Source organism: Vigna unguiculata, chromosome 1 (genome assembly GCF_037176805.1).
Source record: "Vigna unguiculata cultivar grain cowpea cultivar isolate G323 ecotype 2 chromosome 1, ASM3717680v1, whole genome shotgun sequence".
NCBI lineage: Eukaryota > Viridiplantae > Streptophyta > Magnoliopsida > Fabales > Fabaceae > Vigna > Vigna unguiculata.
The window spans coordinates 20,533,429-20,552,110 of NC_140792.1; positions in this window are offsets into that span (position 1 = coordinate 20,533,429).

Sequence of the window (18,682 nt, forward strand, 5' to 3'; positions counted from 1 at the left end):
GTAGAGAAACAAGGTGTTTAATCGAAGACTACCAATGTTTAGTTGCATTCGTTTACGAAAGCGAACAAAATGTTATAAGCCAAAGACTGGTGGAGAAACTCTAGTTACCACAAAGCTCTCATGTGAATCAAGCAAGGATCAAATTCTATACAGGATAATGTGTGAAAGAAGTATTATGTGATATTGCTCACACGAACTCTTGTCATCTTCTTTTGAGATGGGCATGGCTTCATTTTAAAATGCTCAATCTTGATGAACGTTCCCTTTATGTGAGGTATGAGGGACATGAAATGAAGTTGAAATTTATGACACCAAGACAAGCCAGTAAGGATCAACATAGACTGAAGGAGAAAATAGAAAAAGAAGAAATATAAACTGCAGAAGGAAGGGAAATTGAAGAAAAAGAAAAGGAAGAAAAGATAAACATGATGGAAAAGGAAGTAGAGAAACAAGGTGTTTAATCGAAGGCCACCCATGTTTAGTTGCATTTGATTACGAAAGCGACAACAATGTTGTAAGCCAAAGATTGGTGGAGAAAGTTCAGTTACCAACAAGCTTTCATCTGAATCAAGCAAGGATCCAATCCAGTACAGAACAATGTGTGAAAGAAGTATTATGTGATATTGCTCCCACAAACTCTTGTCATCTTCTTTTGAGATGGGCATCGGTTCATTTTAAAACTCTCAATCTTGATGAACGTTTCCTTTATTTGAGGCATGAGGGACATGAAATGAAGTTGAAATTTATGACACCACGTTAAGCCAGTAAGGATCAACATAGGCTAAAGGAGAAAATATAAAAAGAAAGAATAGAAAAAGAAGAAATATAAACTGCAGAAGCAAGGGAAATTGAAGAATAAGAAAAGGAAGTAAAGAAAGAGATGATGGAAAAGGTAGTAAAGCAACAAGGTGTTTAAACGAAGGGCACCCATGTTTAGTTGCACTCGTTTACAAAAGCGACAACAATGTTGTAAGCGAAAGATTGGTAGAGAAAGTTCAGGTACCAACAAGCTTCCTTGCGAATCAATCAAGGATCAAATTCATTACAGGAAAATGTGTGGGAGAAGTATTATGTGATATTGCTCCCACAAACTCTTGTCATCTTCTTTTGAGATGGGCATGGCTTCATTTTCAAACGCTCAATCTTTATGAACGTTCCCTTTATTTGTGGCATGGGGGACTTGAAATGAAGTTCAAATTTCTGACACCAAGATAAGCCAGTAAGGATCAACATAGGCTGAAGGACAAAATAGAAAAAGAAGAAATATAAACTACAGAAGGAAGGACAATTGAAGAAAAAGATGATGGAAAAGGTTGTAGAGAAACAAGGTGTTTAATCGAAGACTACCAATGTTTAGTTGCATTCGTTTACGAAAGCGAACAAAATGTTATAAGCCAAAGACTGGTGGAGAAACTCTAGTTACCACAAAGCTTTCATGTGAATCAAGCAAGGATCAAATTCTGTACAGGATAATGTGTGAAAGAAGTATTATGTGATATTGCTCACACGAACTCTTGTCATCTTCTTTTGAGATGGGCATGGCTTCATTTTAAAATGCTCAATCTTGATGAACGTTCCCTTTATGTGAGGTATGAGGGACATGAAATGAAGTTGAAATTTATGACACCAAGACAAGCCAGTAAGGAACAACATAGACTGAAGGAGAAAATAGAAAAAGAAGAAATATAAACTGCAGAAGGAAGGGAAATTGAAGAAAAAGAAAAGGAAGAAAAGATAAAGATGATGGAAAAGGAAGTAGAGAAACAAGGTGTTTAATCGAAGGCCACCCATGTTTAGTTGCATTCGATTACGAAAGCGACAACAATGTTGTAAGCCAAAGATTGGTGGAGAAAGTTCAGTTACCAACAAGCTTTCATCTGAATCAAGCAAGGATCCAATCCAGTACAGAACAATGTGTGAAAGAAGTATTATGTGATATTGCTCCCACAAACTCTTGTCATCTTCTTTTGAGATGGGCATCGGTTCATTTTAAAACTCTCAATCTTGATGAACGTTTCCTTTATTTGAGGCATGAGGGACATGAAATGAAGTTGAAATTTATGACACCACGATAAGCCAGTAAGGATCAACATAGGATAAAGGAGAAAATATAAAAAGAAAGAATAGAAAAAGAAGAAATATAAACTGCAGAAGCAAGGGAAATTGAAGAATAAGAAAAGGAAGTAAAGAAAGAGATGATGGAAAAGGTAGTAGAGAAACAAGGTGTTTAAACGAAGGGCACCCATGTTTAGTTGCACTCGTTTACAAAAGCGACAACAATGTTGTAAGCGAAAGATTGGTAGAGAAAGTTCAGGTACCAACAAGCTTCCTTGCGAATCAATCAAGGATCAAATTCATTACAGGAAAATGTGTGGGAGAAGTATTATGTGATATTGCTCCCACAAACTCTTGTCATCTTCTTTTGAGATGGGCATGGCTTCATTTTAAAACGCTCAATCTTGATGAACGTACCCTTTATTTGTGGCATGGGGGACTTGAAATGAAGTTGAAATTTATGACACCAAGATAAGCCAGTAAGGATCAACATAGGCTGAAGGAGAAAATAGAAAAAGAAGAAATATAAACTACAGAAGGAAGGACAATTGAAGAAAAAGATGATGGAAAAGGTTGTAGAGAAACAAGGTGTTTAATCGAAGACCACCAATGTTTAGTTGCATTCGTTTACGAAAGCGAACAAAATGTTATAAGCCAAAGACTGGTGGAGAAACTCTAGTTACCACAAAGCTTTCATGTGAATCAAGCATGGATCAAATTCTATACAGGATAATGTGTGAAAGAAGTATTATGTGATATTGCTCACACGAACTCTTGTCATCTTCTTTTGAGATGGGCATGGCTTCATTTTAAAATGCTCAATCTTGATGAACGTTCCCTTTATGTGAGCTATGAGGGACATGAAATGAAGTTGAAATTTATGACACCAAGACAAGCCAGTAAGGATCAACATAGACTGAAGGAGAAAATAGAAAAAGAAGAAATATAAACTGCAGAAGGAAGGGAAATTGAAGAAAAAGAAAAGGAAGAAAAGATAAAGATGATGGAAAAGGAAGTAGAGAAACAAGGTGTTTAATCGAAGGCCACCCATGTTTAGTTGCATTCGATTACGAAAGCGACAACAATGTTGTAAGCCAAAGATTGGTGGAGAAAGTTCAGTTACCAACAAGCTTTCATCTGAATCAAGCAAGGATCCAAACCAGTACAGAACAATGTGTGAAAGAAGTATTATGTGATATTGCTCCCACAAACTCTTGTCATCTTCTTTTGAGATGGGCATCGGTTCATTTTAAAACTCTCAATCTTGATGAACGTTTCCTTTATTTGAGGCATGAGGGACATGAAATGAAGTTGAAATTTATGACACCACGTTAAGCCAGTAAGGATCAACATAGGCTAAAGGAGAAAATATAAAAAGAAAGAATAGAAAAAGAAGAAATATAAATTGCAGAAGCAAGGGAAATTGAAGAATAAGAAAAGGAAGTAAAGAAAGAGATGATGGAAAAGGTAGTAAAGCAACAAGGTGTTTAAACGAAGGGCACCCATGTTTAGTTGCACTCGTTTACAAAAGCGCCAACAATGTTGTAAGCGAAAGATTGGTAGAGAAAGTTCAGGTACCAACAAGCTTCCTTGCGAATCAATCAAGGATCAAATTCATTACAGGAAAATGTGTGGGAGAAGTATTATGTGATATTGCTCCCACAAACTCTTGTCATCTTCTTTTTAGATGGGCATGACTTCATTTTAAAACGCTCAATCTTGATTAACGTTCCCTTTATTTGAGGCATTGGGGACATGAAATGAAGTTGAAATTTATGACACCAATACAAGCCAGTAAAGATCAACATAGGCTGAAGGAGAAAATAGAAAAAGAAAGAATAGAAAAAGAAGAAATAAAAACTTCAGAAGGAAGGGAAATTGAAGAAAAAGAAAAGGAAGTAAAGAAAAAGATGATGGAAAAGGTAGTAGAAAAGCAAGGTGTTTAATCGAAGGCCACACATGTCTAGTTGCATTCGTTTACGAAAGCGAGAAGAATGTTGTAAGCCAAAGATTGGTGGAGAAACTCAAGTTACCAACAAGCTTTCATCCAAATCAAGCAAGGATCAAATTCAGTACAAGACAATGTGTGAAGGAAGTATTAGGTGATATTGCTCCCACAAACTCTTGTCATCTTCTTTTGAGATGGGCATGGCTTCATTTTAAAACGCTCAATCTTGATGAACGTACCCTTTATTTGTGGCATGGGGGACTTGAAATGAAGTTGAAATTTATGACACCAAGATAAGCCAGTAAGGATCAACATAGGCTGAAGGAGAAAATAGAAAAAGAAGAAATATAAACTACAGAAGGAAGGACAATTGAAGAAAAAGAAAAGGAAGTGAAGAAAAAGATGATGGAAAAGGTTGTAGAGAAACAAGGTGTTTAATCGAAGACCACCAATGTTTAGTTGCATTCGTTTACGAAAGCGAACAAAATGTTGTAAGCCAAAGACTGGTGGAGAAACTCTAGTTACCACAAAGCTTTCATGTGAATCAAGCAAGGATCAAATTCTATACAGGATAATGTGTGAAAGAAGTATTATGTGATATTGCTCACACGAACTCTTGTCATCTTCTTTTGAGATGGGCATTGCTTCATTTTAAAACGCTCAATCTTGATGAACGTTCCCTTTATTTGAGGCATGAGGGACATGAAATGAAGTTGAAATTTATGATACCAAGACAAGCCAGTAAGGATCAACATAGGCTGAAGGAGAAAATAGAAAAAGAAGAAATATAAAATGAAAAGGGAAGGGAAATTGAAGAAAAAGAAAAGGGAGAAAAGATAAAAATGATGGAGAATGAAGTAGAGAAACAACGTGTTTAATCGAAGACAACCCATTCTTAGTGGCATTCTTTTACGAAAGTGACAACAATGTTGTCAGTCAAAGATTGGTGGAGAAACTCTAGTTACCACGAAGCTTTCATCCGAATCATGCAAGGATCAAATTCAGTACAGGACAATGTGTGAAAGAAGTATTATTTGATATTGCTCCCACGAACTATGTCATCTTCTTTTGAGATGGGCATGGCTTCATTTTAAAATGCTCAATCTTGATGAACGTTCCCTTTATTTGAGGCATGAGGGACATGAAATGAAGTTGAAATTTATAATACCAAGACAAGCCATTAAGGATCAACATAGGCTGAAGGAGAAAATAGAAAAAGAAGAAATATAAACTGCAAAAGGAACGAAAATTGAAGAAAAAGAAAAGGAAGAAAAGATAAAGATGATGGAAAAGGAAGTAGAGAAACAAGGTGTTTAATCGAAGGCCACCCATGTTTAGTTGCATTCTATTACGAAAGTGACAACAATGTTGTAAGCCAAAGATTGGTGGAGAAAGTTCAGTTACCAACAAGGTTTCATCTGAATCAAGCAACGGTCAAATTCAGTACAGGACAATGTGTGAAAGAAGTATTATAAGATATTGCTCCCACGAACTCTTGTCATCTTCTTTTTAGATGGGCATGACTTCATTTTAAAACGCTCAATCTTGATTAACGTTCCCTTTATTTGAGGCACGAGGGACATGAAATGAAGTTGAAATTTATGACACCAAGACAAGCCAGTAAAGATCAACATAGGCTGAAGGAGAAAATAGAAAAAGAAAGAATAGAAAAAGAAGAAATATAAACTGCAGAAGGAAGGGAAATTGAAGAAAGAGAAAAGGAAGTAAAGAAAAAGATGATGGAAAAGGTAGTAGAAAAGCAAGGTGTTTAATCGAAGTCCACCCATGTTTAGTTGCATTCGTTTACGAAAGCGACAACAATATTGTACGCCAAAGATTGGTGGAGAAAGTTCAGTTACCAACAAGGTTTCATCTGAATCAAGCAACGGTCAAATTCAGTACAGGACAATGTGTGAAAGAAGTATTATAAGATATTGCTCCCACGAACTCTTGTCATCTTCTTTTTAGATGGGCATGACTTCATTTTAAAACGCTCAATCCTGATTAACGTTCCCTTTATTTGAGGCAGGAGGGACATGAAATGAAGTTGAAATTTATGACACCAAGACAAGCCAATAAGGATCAACATAGGCTGAAGGAGAAAATAGAAAAAGAAAAAAATTTAAACTGCAGAAGGAAGGGAAATTGAAGAAAAAGAAAGGGAAGAAAAGATAAAGATGATGGAAAAGAAAGTAGAGAAACAAGGTGTTTAATCGAAGGCCACCCATGTTTAGTTGCATTCGTTTACGAAAGCGACAACAATGTTGTATGCCAAAGATTGGTTGAGAAAGTTCAGTTACCAACAAGCTTTCATTTGAATCAAGCAAGGATCAAATTCAGTACAGGACAATGTGTGAAAGAAGTATTATGTGATATTGCTCCCACGAACTCTTGTCATGTTCTTTTTAGATGGGCATGGCTTCATTTTAAAACGCTCAATCTTGATTAACGTTCCCTTTATTTGAGGCACGAGGGACATGAAATGAAGTTGAAATTTATGACACCAAGACAAGCCAGTAAAGATCAACATAGGCTGAAGGAAAAAATAGAAAAAGAAAGAATAGAAAAAGAAGAAATATAAACTGCAGAAGGAAGGGAAATTGAAGAAAAAGAAAAGGAAGTAAAGAAAAAGATGATGGAAAAGGTAGTAGAAAAGCAAGGTGTTTAATCGAAGGCCACCCACGTTTAGTTGCATTCGTTTACGAAAGCGACAACAATGTTGTAAGCCAAAGATTGGTGGAGAAAGTTCAGTTACCAATAAGCTTTCATCTGAATCAAGCAAGGATCAAATTCAGTACAGAACAATGTGTGAAAGAAGTATTATGTGATATTGCTCCCACGAACTCTTGTTATCTTCTTTTTAGATGGGCATGGCTTCATTTTAAAATGCTCAATCTTGATTAACGTTCCCTTTATTTGAGGCATGACGGACATGAAATGAAGTTGAAATTTGTGACACCAAGACAAGCCAGTAAGGATCAACATAGGCTGAAGGAGAAAATAGAAAAAGAAAGAAATATAAACTGCAGAAGGAAGGAAAATTGAAGAAAAAGAAAAGGAAGAAAAGATAAAGATGATGGAAAAAAAAGTAGAGAAACAGGGTGTTTAATCGAAGGCCACACATGTTTAGTGGCATTCATTTACGAAAGCGACAACAATGTTGTAAGCCAAAGATTGGTAGAGAAGGTTCAGTTACCAACAAGCTTTCATCCGAATCAAGCAAGGATCAAATCTAGTACAGGACAATGTGTGAAAGAAGTATTATGTGATATTGCTCCCACGAACTCTTGTAATCTTCTTTTGAGATGGGCATGACTTCATTTTAAAACGCTCATTCTTGATGAACGTTCCCTTTATTTGAGGCATGAGGGACATGAAATGAAGTTGAAATTTATGACACCAAGACAAGTTAGTACGGATCAACATAGGTTGAAGGACAAAATAGAAAAAGAAAGAATAGAAAAAGAAGAAATATAAACTGCAAAAGGAAGGACAATTGAAGAAAAAGAAAAGGAAGTAAAGGAAAAGATGATGGAAAAGGTTGTAGAGAAACAAGGTGTTTAATCGAAGGCCACCCATGTTTAGTTGCATTCGTTTACGAAAGCGACAATAATGTTGTAAGCCAAAGATTGGTGGAGAAAGTTCAGTTACCAACAAGCTTTCATCCGAATCAAGTAAGGATCAAATTCATTACAGGACAATGTGTGAAAGAAGTATTATGTGATATTGCTCCCACGAACTCTTGTAATCTTCTTTTGAGATGGGCATGGCTTCATTTTAAAACGCTCATTCTTGATGAACGTTCCCTTTATTTGAGGAATGAGGGACATGAAATGAAGTTGAAATTTATGATACCAAGACAAGCCAGTAAGGATCAACCTAGGCTGAAGGAGAAAATAGAAAAAGAAGAAATCTAAAATGAAGAGGGAAGGGAAATTGAAGAAAAAGAAAAGGAAGAAAAGATAAAGATGATGGAAAAGGAAGTAGAGAAAAAGGGTGTTTAATCGAAGGCCACCCATGTTTAGTTGCATTCGTTTACGAAAACGACAATAATGTTGTAAGCCAAAGATTGGAGGAGAAAGTTCAGTTACCAACAAGCTTTCATCCGAATCAAGTAAGGATCAAATTCATTACAGGACAATGTGTGAAAGAAGTATTATGTGATATTGCTCCCACGAACTCTTGTAATCTTCTTTTGAGATGGGCATGGCTTCATTTTAAAACGCTCATTCTTGATGAAGGTTCCCTTTATTTGAGGAATGAGGGACATGAAATGAAGTTGAAATTTATGATACCAAGACAAGCCAGTAAGGATCAACCTAGGCTGAAGGAGAAAATAGAAAAAGAAGAAATCTAAAATGAAGAGGGAAGGGAAATTGAAGAAAAAGAAAAGGAAGAAAAGATAAAGATGATGGAAAAGGAAGTAGAGAAACAAGGTGTTTAATCGAAGGCCACCCATGTTTTGTTGCATTCGATTACGAAAGCGACAACAATGTTGTAAGCCAAAGATTGTTGGAGAAAGTTCAGTTACCAACAAGCTTTCATCTGAATCAAGCAAGGATCAAATCTAGTACAGGACAATGTGTGAAAGAAGTATTATGTGATATTGCTCCCACGAACTCTTGTAATCTTCTTTTGAGATGGGCATGGCTTCATTTTAAAACGCTCATTCTTGATGAACGTTCCCTTTATTTGAGGAATGAGGGACATGAAATGAAGATGAAATTTATGATACCAAGACAAGCCAGTAAGGATCAACCTAGGCTGAAGGAGAAAATAGAAAAAGAAGAAATCTAAAATGAAGAGGGAAGGGAAATTGAAGAAAAAGAAAAGGAAGAAAAGATAAAGATGATGGAAAAGGAAGTAGAGAAACAAGGTGTTTAATCGAAGGCCACCCATGTTTTGTTGCATTCGATTACGAAAGCGACAACAATGTTGTCAGCCAAAGATTGGTGGAGAAAGTTCAGTTACCAACAAGCTTTCATCTGAATCAAGCAAGGATCAAATCTAGTACAGGACAATGTGTGAAAGAAGTATTGTGTGATATTGCTCCCACAAACTCTTGTCATCTTCTTTTGAGATGGGCGTGGCTTCATTTTAAAACGGTCAATCTTGATGAACGTTCCCTTTATTTGAGGCATGAGGGACATGAAATGAAGTTGAAATTTATAACACCAAGACAAGCCAGTAAGGATCAACATAGGCTGAAGGAGAAAATAGAAAAAGAAGAAATATAAAATGAAGAGGGAAGGGAAATTGAAGAAAAAGAAAAGGGTGAAAAAGATAAAGATGATGGAAAAGGAAGTAAAGAAACAAGGTGTTTAATCGAAGGCCACCCATGTTTAGTTGCATTCGTTTACGAAAGCGACAACAATGTTGTAAGTCAAAGATTGGTGGAGAAAGTTCAGTTACCAACAAGCTTTCATCCAAATGAAGCAAGGATCAAATTCCTTACAGGACAATGTGTGAAAGAAGTATTATATGATATTTCTTCCACGAACTCTTGTAATCTTCTTTTGAGATGGGCATGGCTTCATTTTAAAACGCTCAATCTTTATGAGCGTTCCTTTTATTTGAGGCATGAGGGACATGAAATAAAGTTGAAATTTATGACACCAAGACAAGCCAATAAGGATCAACATAGGCTGAAGGAGAAAATAGAAAAAGAAGAAATATAAACTACGGAAGGAAGGGAAATTGAAGGAAAAGAAAAGGAAGAAAAGATAAAGATGATGGAAAAGGAAGTAGAGAAACAAGGTGTTTAATCGAAGGCCACCCATGTTTAGTTGCATTCGATTACGAAAGCGACAACAATGTTGTAAGCCAAAGATTGGTGGAGAAAGTTCAGTTACCAACAAGCTTTCATCTGAATACAGCAAGGATCAAATTCAGTACAGGACAATGTGTGAAAGAAGAATTATGTGATATTGCTCCCACGAACTCTTGTCATCTTCTTTTGAGATGGGCATGGCTTCATTTTAAAATGCTCAATCTTGATGAACGTTCCCTTTATTTGAGGCATGAGGGACATGAAATGAAGTTGAAATTTATGACACCAAGACAAGCTAGTAAGGATCAACATAGGTTGAAGGAGAAAATAGAAAAAGAAAGAATAGAAAAAGAAGAAATATAAACTGCAGAAGGAAGGGAAATTGAAGAAAAAGAAAAGGAAGTAAAGAAAAAGATGATGGAAAAGGTAGTAGAAAAGCAAGGTGTTTAATCGAAGGCCACCCACGTTTAGTTGCATTCGTTTACGAAAGCGACAACAATGTTGTAAGCCAAAGATTGGTGGAGAAAGTTCAGTTACCAATAAGCTTTCATCTGAATCAAGCAAGGATCAAATTCAGTACAGGACAATGTGTGAAAGAAGTATTATGTGATATTGCTCCCACGAACTCTTGTTATCTTCTTTTTAGATGGGCATGGCTTCATTTTAAAATGCTCAATCTTGATTAACGTTCCCTTTATTTGAGGCATGACGGACATGAAATGAAGTTGAAATTTGTGACACCAAGACAAGCCAGTAAGGATCAACATAGGCTGAAGGAGAAAATAGAAAAAGAAAGAAATATAAACTGCAGAAGGAAGGAAAATTGAAGAAAAAGAAAAGGAAGAAAAGATAAAGATGATGGAAAAAAAAGTAGAGAAACAGGGTGTTTAATCGAAGGCCACACATGTTTAGTGGCATTCATTTACGAAAGCGACAACAATGTTGTAAGCCAAAGATTGGTAGAGAAGGTTCAGTTACCAACAAGCTTTCATCCGAATCAAGCAAGGATCAAATCTAGTACAGGACAATGTGTGAAAGAAGTATTATGTGATATTGCTCCCACGAACTCTTGTAATCTTCTTTTGAGATGGGCATGACTTCATTTTAAAACGCTCATTCTTGATGAACGTTCCCTTTATTTGAGGCATGAGGGACATGAAATGAAGTTGAAATTTATGACACCAAGACAAGTTAGTACGGATCAACATAGGTTGAAGGACAAAATAGAAAAAGAAAGAATAGAAAAAGAAGAAATATAAACTGCAAAAGGAAGGACAATTGAAGAAAAAGAAAAGGAAGTAAAGGAAAAGATGATGGAAAAGGTTGTAGAGAAACAAGGTGTTTAATCGAAGGCCACCCATGTTTAGTTGCATTCGTTTACGAAAGCGACAATAATGTTGTAAGCCAAAGATTGGTGGAGAAAGTTCAGTTACCAACAAGCTTTCATCCGAATCAAGTAAGGATCAAATTCATTACAGGACAATGTGTGAAAGAAGTATTATGTGATATTGCTCCCACGAACTCTTGTAATCTTCTTTTGAGATGGGCATGGCTTCATTTTAAAACGCTCATTCTTGATGAACGTTCCCTTTATTTGAGGAATGAGGGACATGAAATGAAGTTGAAATTTATGATACCAAGACAAGCCAGTAAGGATCAACCTAGGCTGAAGGAGAAAATAGAAAAAGAAGAAATCTAAAATGAAGAGGGAAGGGAAATTGAAGAAAAAGAAAAGGAAGAAAAGATAAAGATGATGGAAAAGGAAGTACAGAAAAAGGGTGTTTAATCGAAGGCCACCCATGTTTAGTTGCATTCGTTTACGAAAACGACAATAATGTTGTAAGCCAAAGATTGGAGGAGAAAGTTCAGTTACCAACAAGCTTTCATCCGAATCAAGTAAGGATCAAATTCATTACAGGACAATGTGTGAAAGAAGTATTATGTGATATTGCTCCCACGAACTCTTGTAATCTTCTTTTGAGATGGGCATGGCTTCATTTTAAAACGCTCATTCTTGATGAAGGTTCCCTTTATTTGAGGAATGAGGGACATGAAATGAAGTTGAAATTTATGATACCAAGACAAGCCAGTAAGGATCAACCTAGGCTGAAGGAGAAAATAGAAAAAGAAGAAATCTAAAATGAAGAGGGAAGGGAAATTGAAGAAAAAGAAAAGGAAGAAAAGATAAAGATGATGGAAAAGGAAGTAGAGAAACAAGGTGTTTAGTCGAAGGCCACCCATGTTTTGTTGCATTCGATTACGAAAGCGACAACAATGTTGTAAGCCAAAGATTGTTGGAGAAAGTTCATTTACCAACAAGCTTTCATCTGAATCAAGCAAGGATCAAATCTAGTACAGGACAATGTGTGAAAGAAGTATTATGTGATATTGCTCCCACGAACTCTTGTAATCTTCTTTTGAGATGGGCATGGCTTCATTTTAAAACGCTCATTCTTGATGAACGTTCCCTTTATTTGAGGAATGAGGGACATGAAATGAAGTTGAAATTTATGGTACCAAGACAAGCCAGTAAGGATCAACCTAGGCTGAAGGAGAAAATAGAAAAAGAAGAAATCTAAAATGAAGAGGGAAGGGAAATTGAAGAAAAAGAAAAGGAAGAAAAGATAAAGATGATGGAAAAGGAAGTAGAGAAACAAGGTGTTTAATCGAAGGCCACCCATGTTTTGTTGCATTCGATTACGAAAGCGACAACAATGTTGTCAGCCAAAGATTGGTGGAGAAAGTTCAGTTACCAACAAGCTTTCATCTGAATCAAGCAAGGATCAAATCTAGTACAGGACAATGTGTGAAAGAAGTATTGTGTGATATTGCTCCCACAAACTCTTGTCATCTTCTTTTGAGATGGGCGTGGCTTCATTTTAAAACGGTCAATCTTGATGAACGTTCCCTTTATTTGAGGCATGAGGGACATGAAATGAAGTTGAAATTTATAACACCAAGACAAGCCAGTAAGGATCAACATAGGCTGAAGGAGAAAATAGAAAAAGAAGAAATATAAAATGAAGAGGGAAGGGAAATTGAAGAAAAAGAAAAGGGTGAAAAAGATAAAGATGATGGAAAAGGAAGTAAAGAAACAAGGTGTTTAATCGAAGGCCACCCATGTTTAGTTGCATTCGTTTACGAAAGCGACAACAATGTTGTAAGTCAAAGATTGGTGGAGAAAGTTCAGTTACCAACAAGCTTTCATCCAAATGAAGCAAGGATCAAATTCCTTACATGACAATGTGTGAAAGAAGTATTATATGATATTTCTTCCACGAACTCTTGTAATCTTCTTTTGAGATGGGCATGGCTTCATTTTAAAACGCTCAATCTTTATGAGCGTTCCTTTTATTTGAGGCATGAGGGACATGAAATAAAGTTGAAATTTATGACACCAAGACAAGCCAATAAGGATCAACATAGGCTGAAGGAGAAAATAGAAAAAGAAGAAATATAAACTACGGAAGGAAGGGAAATTGAAGGAAAAGAAAAGGAAGAAAAGATAAAGATGATGGAAAAGGAAGTAGAGAAACAAGGTGTTTAATCGAAGGCCACCCATGTTTAGTTGCATTCGATTACGAAAGCGACAACAATGTTGTAAGCCAAAGATTGGTGGAGAAAGTTCAGTTACCAACAAGCTTTCATCTGAATACAGCAAGGATCAAATTCAGTACAGGACAATGTGTGAAAGAAGAATTATGTGATATTGCTCCCACGAACTCTTGTCATCTTCTTTTGAGATGGGCATGGCTTCATTTTAAAATGCTCAATCTTGATGAACGTTCCCTTTATTTGAGGCATGAGGGACATGAAATGAAGTTGAAATTTATGACACCAAGACAAGCTAGTAAGGATCAACATAGGTTGAAGGAGAAAATAGAAAAAGAAAGAATAGAAAAAGAAGAAATATAAACTGCAGAAGGAAGGACAATTGAAGAAAAAGAAAAGGAAGTAAAGAAAAAGATGATGGAAAAGGTTGTAGAGAAACAAGGTGTTTAATCGAAGGCCACCCATGTTTAGTTGCATTCGTTTACGAAAGCGACAATAATGTTGTAAGCCAAAGATTGGTGGAGAAAGTTCAGTTACTGATAAAGGATTGATCCCTACCAAGGATGATGGCCCATGGCACATGCTTAGAAGAAAGGGAGTTCCTTGATCCCTTCCTTTGCTTTTATTTTCTTTAGTTTAAAATTCCATTAAGTTGGCTTGGTTGACTATTTTTAAGTTGACTTGTTGACCTTGACTTTGGGTTGACTTGTTGACTTAAAAGATTAGCTTAACCTTAAACCAACATGCTAATAAATTCCTTAATTTGCTTTTGTAGGAATAAGAAAGGAGGAGGACCACATAGGAGACACTTGGCGTCCTAAGGAAGAGAGAGAAGGAATAAGACTTTCTAGAAGCATCTAGAAAGGGGAGGCCCACATGCCTTGGACACCAAGTCTTCTAGAATGTTCTAGAACCTTCCTTTGGGAGCCTTGGCCATGAAGACTTGCCACCTAGATGGCTTGGACGAAAATTCACCCATGTGCACCCTAGGATGACCTACTTTCTAGAACATGCTAGGTTTCTTTTGTAATCCTTTAACTTAGTTGTTTTGCTAAGGGGCCCCTAGACTTGTCTATTTAAGGGGACCTCTAACACTTGTACAAGGGTTGAACATTTTGGAGAAATTATACACTTTGTGTTTCAACCTTTTGTGAGAGCATTCCTCCTTAGGGAGTGAAGTTCTTTCAAGCCTTATCTTGCCTTGGCAAGTGGCGGCATACACCACTCATCTTCAAGGTTGCCATGGCTTCTTCTAGCCTAGCCTTGTAGTGGCGTGAATCCTCCATTCCTCCCATTTCCCTTGCTTTTCATTTTATGTTTCTTTACTCTTCTTGGTTTATATTGTTTCTATTATATGTTTTTCCTTTTGATTTCTTACTCCCCATCAATCCATTCTCCCCCTCTCTAGAACCTTGGAAAGGAACCTTCACATCTAGATAGTTTGCTATCTTAATGTCCAGTGGGGATTTCCTTGGTTTTCTTAATCAACTCACACCATATTCAATAATCTTAAAAAGGAACAAGATAATCCTTCATCAGTTACCAACAAGCTTTCATCCGAATCATGTAAGGATCAAATTCATTACCGGACAATTTGTGAAAGAAGTATTATGTGATATTGCTCCCACGAACTCTTGTAATCTTCTTTTGAGATGGGCATGGCTTCATTTTAAAACGCTCATTCTTGATGAACGTTCCCTTTATTTGAGGCATAAAGGACATGAAATGAAGTTGAAATTTATGATACCAAGACAAGCCAGTAAGGATCAACAAAGGCTGAAGGAGAAAATAGAAAAAGAAGAAACATAAAATGAAGAGGGAAGGGAAATTGAAGAAAAAGAAAAGGGAGAAAAGATAAAGATGATGGAAAAGGAAGTAGAAAAACAAGGTGTTTAATCGAAGGCCACCCATGTTTAGTTGCATTCGTTTACGAAAGCGACAACAATGTTGTAAGCCAAGATTGGTGGAGAAAGTTCAGTTACCAACAAGCTTCCATCCAAATCAAGAAAGGATCAAATTCCTTACAGGACAATGTGTGAAAGAAATATAATGTGATATTGCTCCCACGAACTCTTGTCATCTTCTTTTAAGATGGGCATGGCTTCATTTTAAAACGCTCAATCTTGATGAACGTTCCCTTTATTTAAGGCATGAGGGACATGAAATGAAGTTGAAATTTATGACACCAAGACAAGCCAATAAGGATCTGTTCTTAGGGGACCGAGTTGTACTTCACAAGTCTCGAGTACTATCTTGGTGCTGAGAGGTCGGGTGCGTCTTCTGGCTTCAGGGGGTTGTGGTCACAACGCAGGTGTGCCTGCAAAAGACACTCCGATGCCAAAGTCAGTGCTGAGTGATGTCTATGGTTGCAGAGAATATTTAGAGCGTAATCAATGCATAGGGTAGTGTGCTATTTATACCTTTTTTACCTGTGGGTCCTACCTGGGATGGGCTTTTGGCCCAATATTTCCTCTTTTGTTATCCTTGGATCCAGTGCTGATGGGGAAATTACCAAGGGGTCCCTCAGGGGTAGGCGGTACCCGATATTCGGTCGTGAGAATGTCTACGGATGATAGGTTTCGTCTTATTGTCCGCGATGGTTGTATCATGGGTCTGGATTGTTTTGAGTAGGAGTACCTGTGGTGCGGAATAGGCGGCCTGGGGAGTTTGCTGCCGAGAAGACCTTTTGGGGATGCTTTTGGAAAAGGATACGGCTTCGGAGGTTCGCTGGTGGCTGCTTGGGGGAGGGGGGACATTTTCTAGAACAAGGTGCGTGATCCGTAGCTTGCCTTGTGGTCGCATACTTTGGAAGGGGGTGTCTACCGTGCAATGTGTGGCCTGGGTGCTCGTTAAGGGTCGTATGTCGAAGAGGAGGTGGCCGATACCAGGTGTGGTGTTTGGGTTCACTGAGGTTGCGTGTTCAGAGGCCGAGTGCCGTGTACTTTGGGTATAGTTGGGACATCAGCCTTCCAGTCTTGAGGAGTAAAACGACGCTTAGACTTTAGAGGCCGAGTGCCGTGTACTTTGGGTATAGTTGGGACATCAGCCTTCTAGTCTTGACGAGTAAAACGACGCTTAGACTTTAGAGGCCGAGTGCCGTGTACTTTGGGTATAGTTGGGACATCAGCCTTCCAGTCTTGAGGAGTAAAACGACGCTTAGACTTTAGAGGCCGTGGCCGTGTACTTTTTGCAATTTTCATTTGTGGGACTTGCCGTATACTCTATGGGTATACCAGCCTCCCAGTCTAGAGGAGCATGGTGACGCAATAGACTTAAGATGTCTACAGTTTATTGCTTTTGGAGTAGGATTGTTACTTGTACACGTTTGTGCCGCTATGCTTGGACTTGCGTTGGCCACTACTTGTGCGTGCTTGGGGCCGCTATCTGTGTGCGCTAGGGGCCGCTATCTGTGTACGCTTGGGGCCGCTATCTGTGTGCGTTTGGGGCCGCTATCTGTGCGCGCTTGGGGCCGCTATCTGTGTGCGTTTGGGGCCGCTATCTGTGTGCGGTTGGGGCCGCTATCTTTGTGCGTCGTTTTTGGTGCGAAGTGTCAGGATGTCAGGTTTACTGTAACGGTGTAGATGTCAATTAATATGGTCAGTGAAAAGACGTGACTGTTGGGTGCACTATGTTGTCAGGGTTCGTTTTTCGAAGCATTTTCCTGGGGGTTGGGCCTTGGGCTTCTGGGGTTTTGCGCGAGGGGTATGAGTGGCCTTTATATATGGTACTCATTCATTTTCTTCTCCGTTGTGGTGTGGGTTTCGGAAGTTTTATTGTGATTCTCTGTGTAATCGTCTTGCTTCAGTTGTTGCCGCGTGACGAGGTATGTCGACTTCTTCTAATGGGTCTAATTCGGGTGATTCCGGAGCTAGTTTTGGGGGCCTTAGGCTAGAATTTTTGAGTACGTCATCCGAGTCTTTGCACATAGAGGTGGAAAGGGAAGTGCGTGAAGATCCGGCTAGTGAACATGCCGAGTCTCTTTTGCCGAGGAGGGAAGGTTATGATTGGGTGGCTGAGGGCGTCAGAGAGTGTTGTTTGAAATATCGATGGTCGAGGCTTCTTAGGTCATGGTTAAATAGCGTCTATTTGTTTGAGAGGGGGGCCGATACGAATGCTGTTTCTATTGAGCGGGTAAGTGGGGTGGACGCCGTGTGCCATGGCCGTGAAGGTTTTGAGGATGATTTCTTTTATATGTATTCATGCATGTTTATGAAATTGCATGTACGATTGCCCTTTGATGAATTTACTATGGGTGTTCTGCGGAAGCTAAACGTGGCACCTACGCAGCTCCATCCGAATAGTTGGGGGAGTCTCCAGGCGTTCAGGCTGATTTGTAAAGCGTTGTATTTGACGCCAACTCCTGACAGTTTCTTGTATTTCTATGTTACGCGGCCGAGGGATCCGATCTCGTGGCTCTCTCTGATTAGTCGTCCTAAGATTGGTTTATTGGACGGTTTTACTCAGTCGTTTAAGAAGTTTAAGGACGGCTTTTTCCGGGTGCGGATTCTTAGTGCCGGCCGGTTGTTGTATTGCGATGAGGATGGTTTCCCCAAATTTCCGTTTTATTGGACTGGGGCACCTGCTCGTTTAGATGCGGTTTCGAAGGATGGGCTGGATGTCAAAAGTAGGCGGGTAGTGGACGTGCTTGAGAGATTGCCGTCGAGGGTTCCTGGGAAATGGGTGGTGTGTTGCTATTTGACGGATAAACCGGCTAGGGATTTATGTGGTATGTATGTTTCGTTTTCGGCTTTGCTAGTATTGGACTAAAAAAGAAAAGGAAGTAAAGAAAAAGATGATGGAAAAGGTTGTAGAGAAACAAGGTGTTTAATCAAAAGCCAGCCATGTTTAGTTGCATTCGTTTACGAAAGCGACAACAATGTTGTAAGCCAAAGATTGGTGGAGAAACTCAAGTTACCAACAAGCTTTCATCTGAATACAACAAGGATCAAATTCAATACAGGACAATGTGTGAAAGAAGTATTATGTGATATTGCTCCCACAAACTCTTGTCATCTTCTTTTGAGATGGGCATGGCTTCATTTTAAAATGCTCAATCTTGGTAAACGTTCCCTTTATTTGAGGCATGAGGGACATGAAATGAAGTTGAAATTTATGACACCAAGACAAGCTAGTACGGATCAACATAGGCTGAAGGAGAAAATAGAAAAAGAAAGAATAGAAAAAGAAAAAATATAAACTGCAAAAGGAAGGAAAATTGAAGAAAAAGAAAAGGAAGTAAAGAAAAAGATGATGGAAAAGGTTGTAGAGAAACAAGGTGTTTAATCGAAGGCCACCCATGTTTTGTTGCATTCGTTTACGAAAGCGACAACAATGTTGTAAGCCAAAGATTGGTGGAG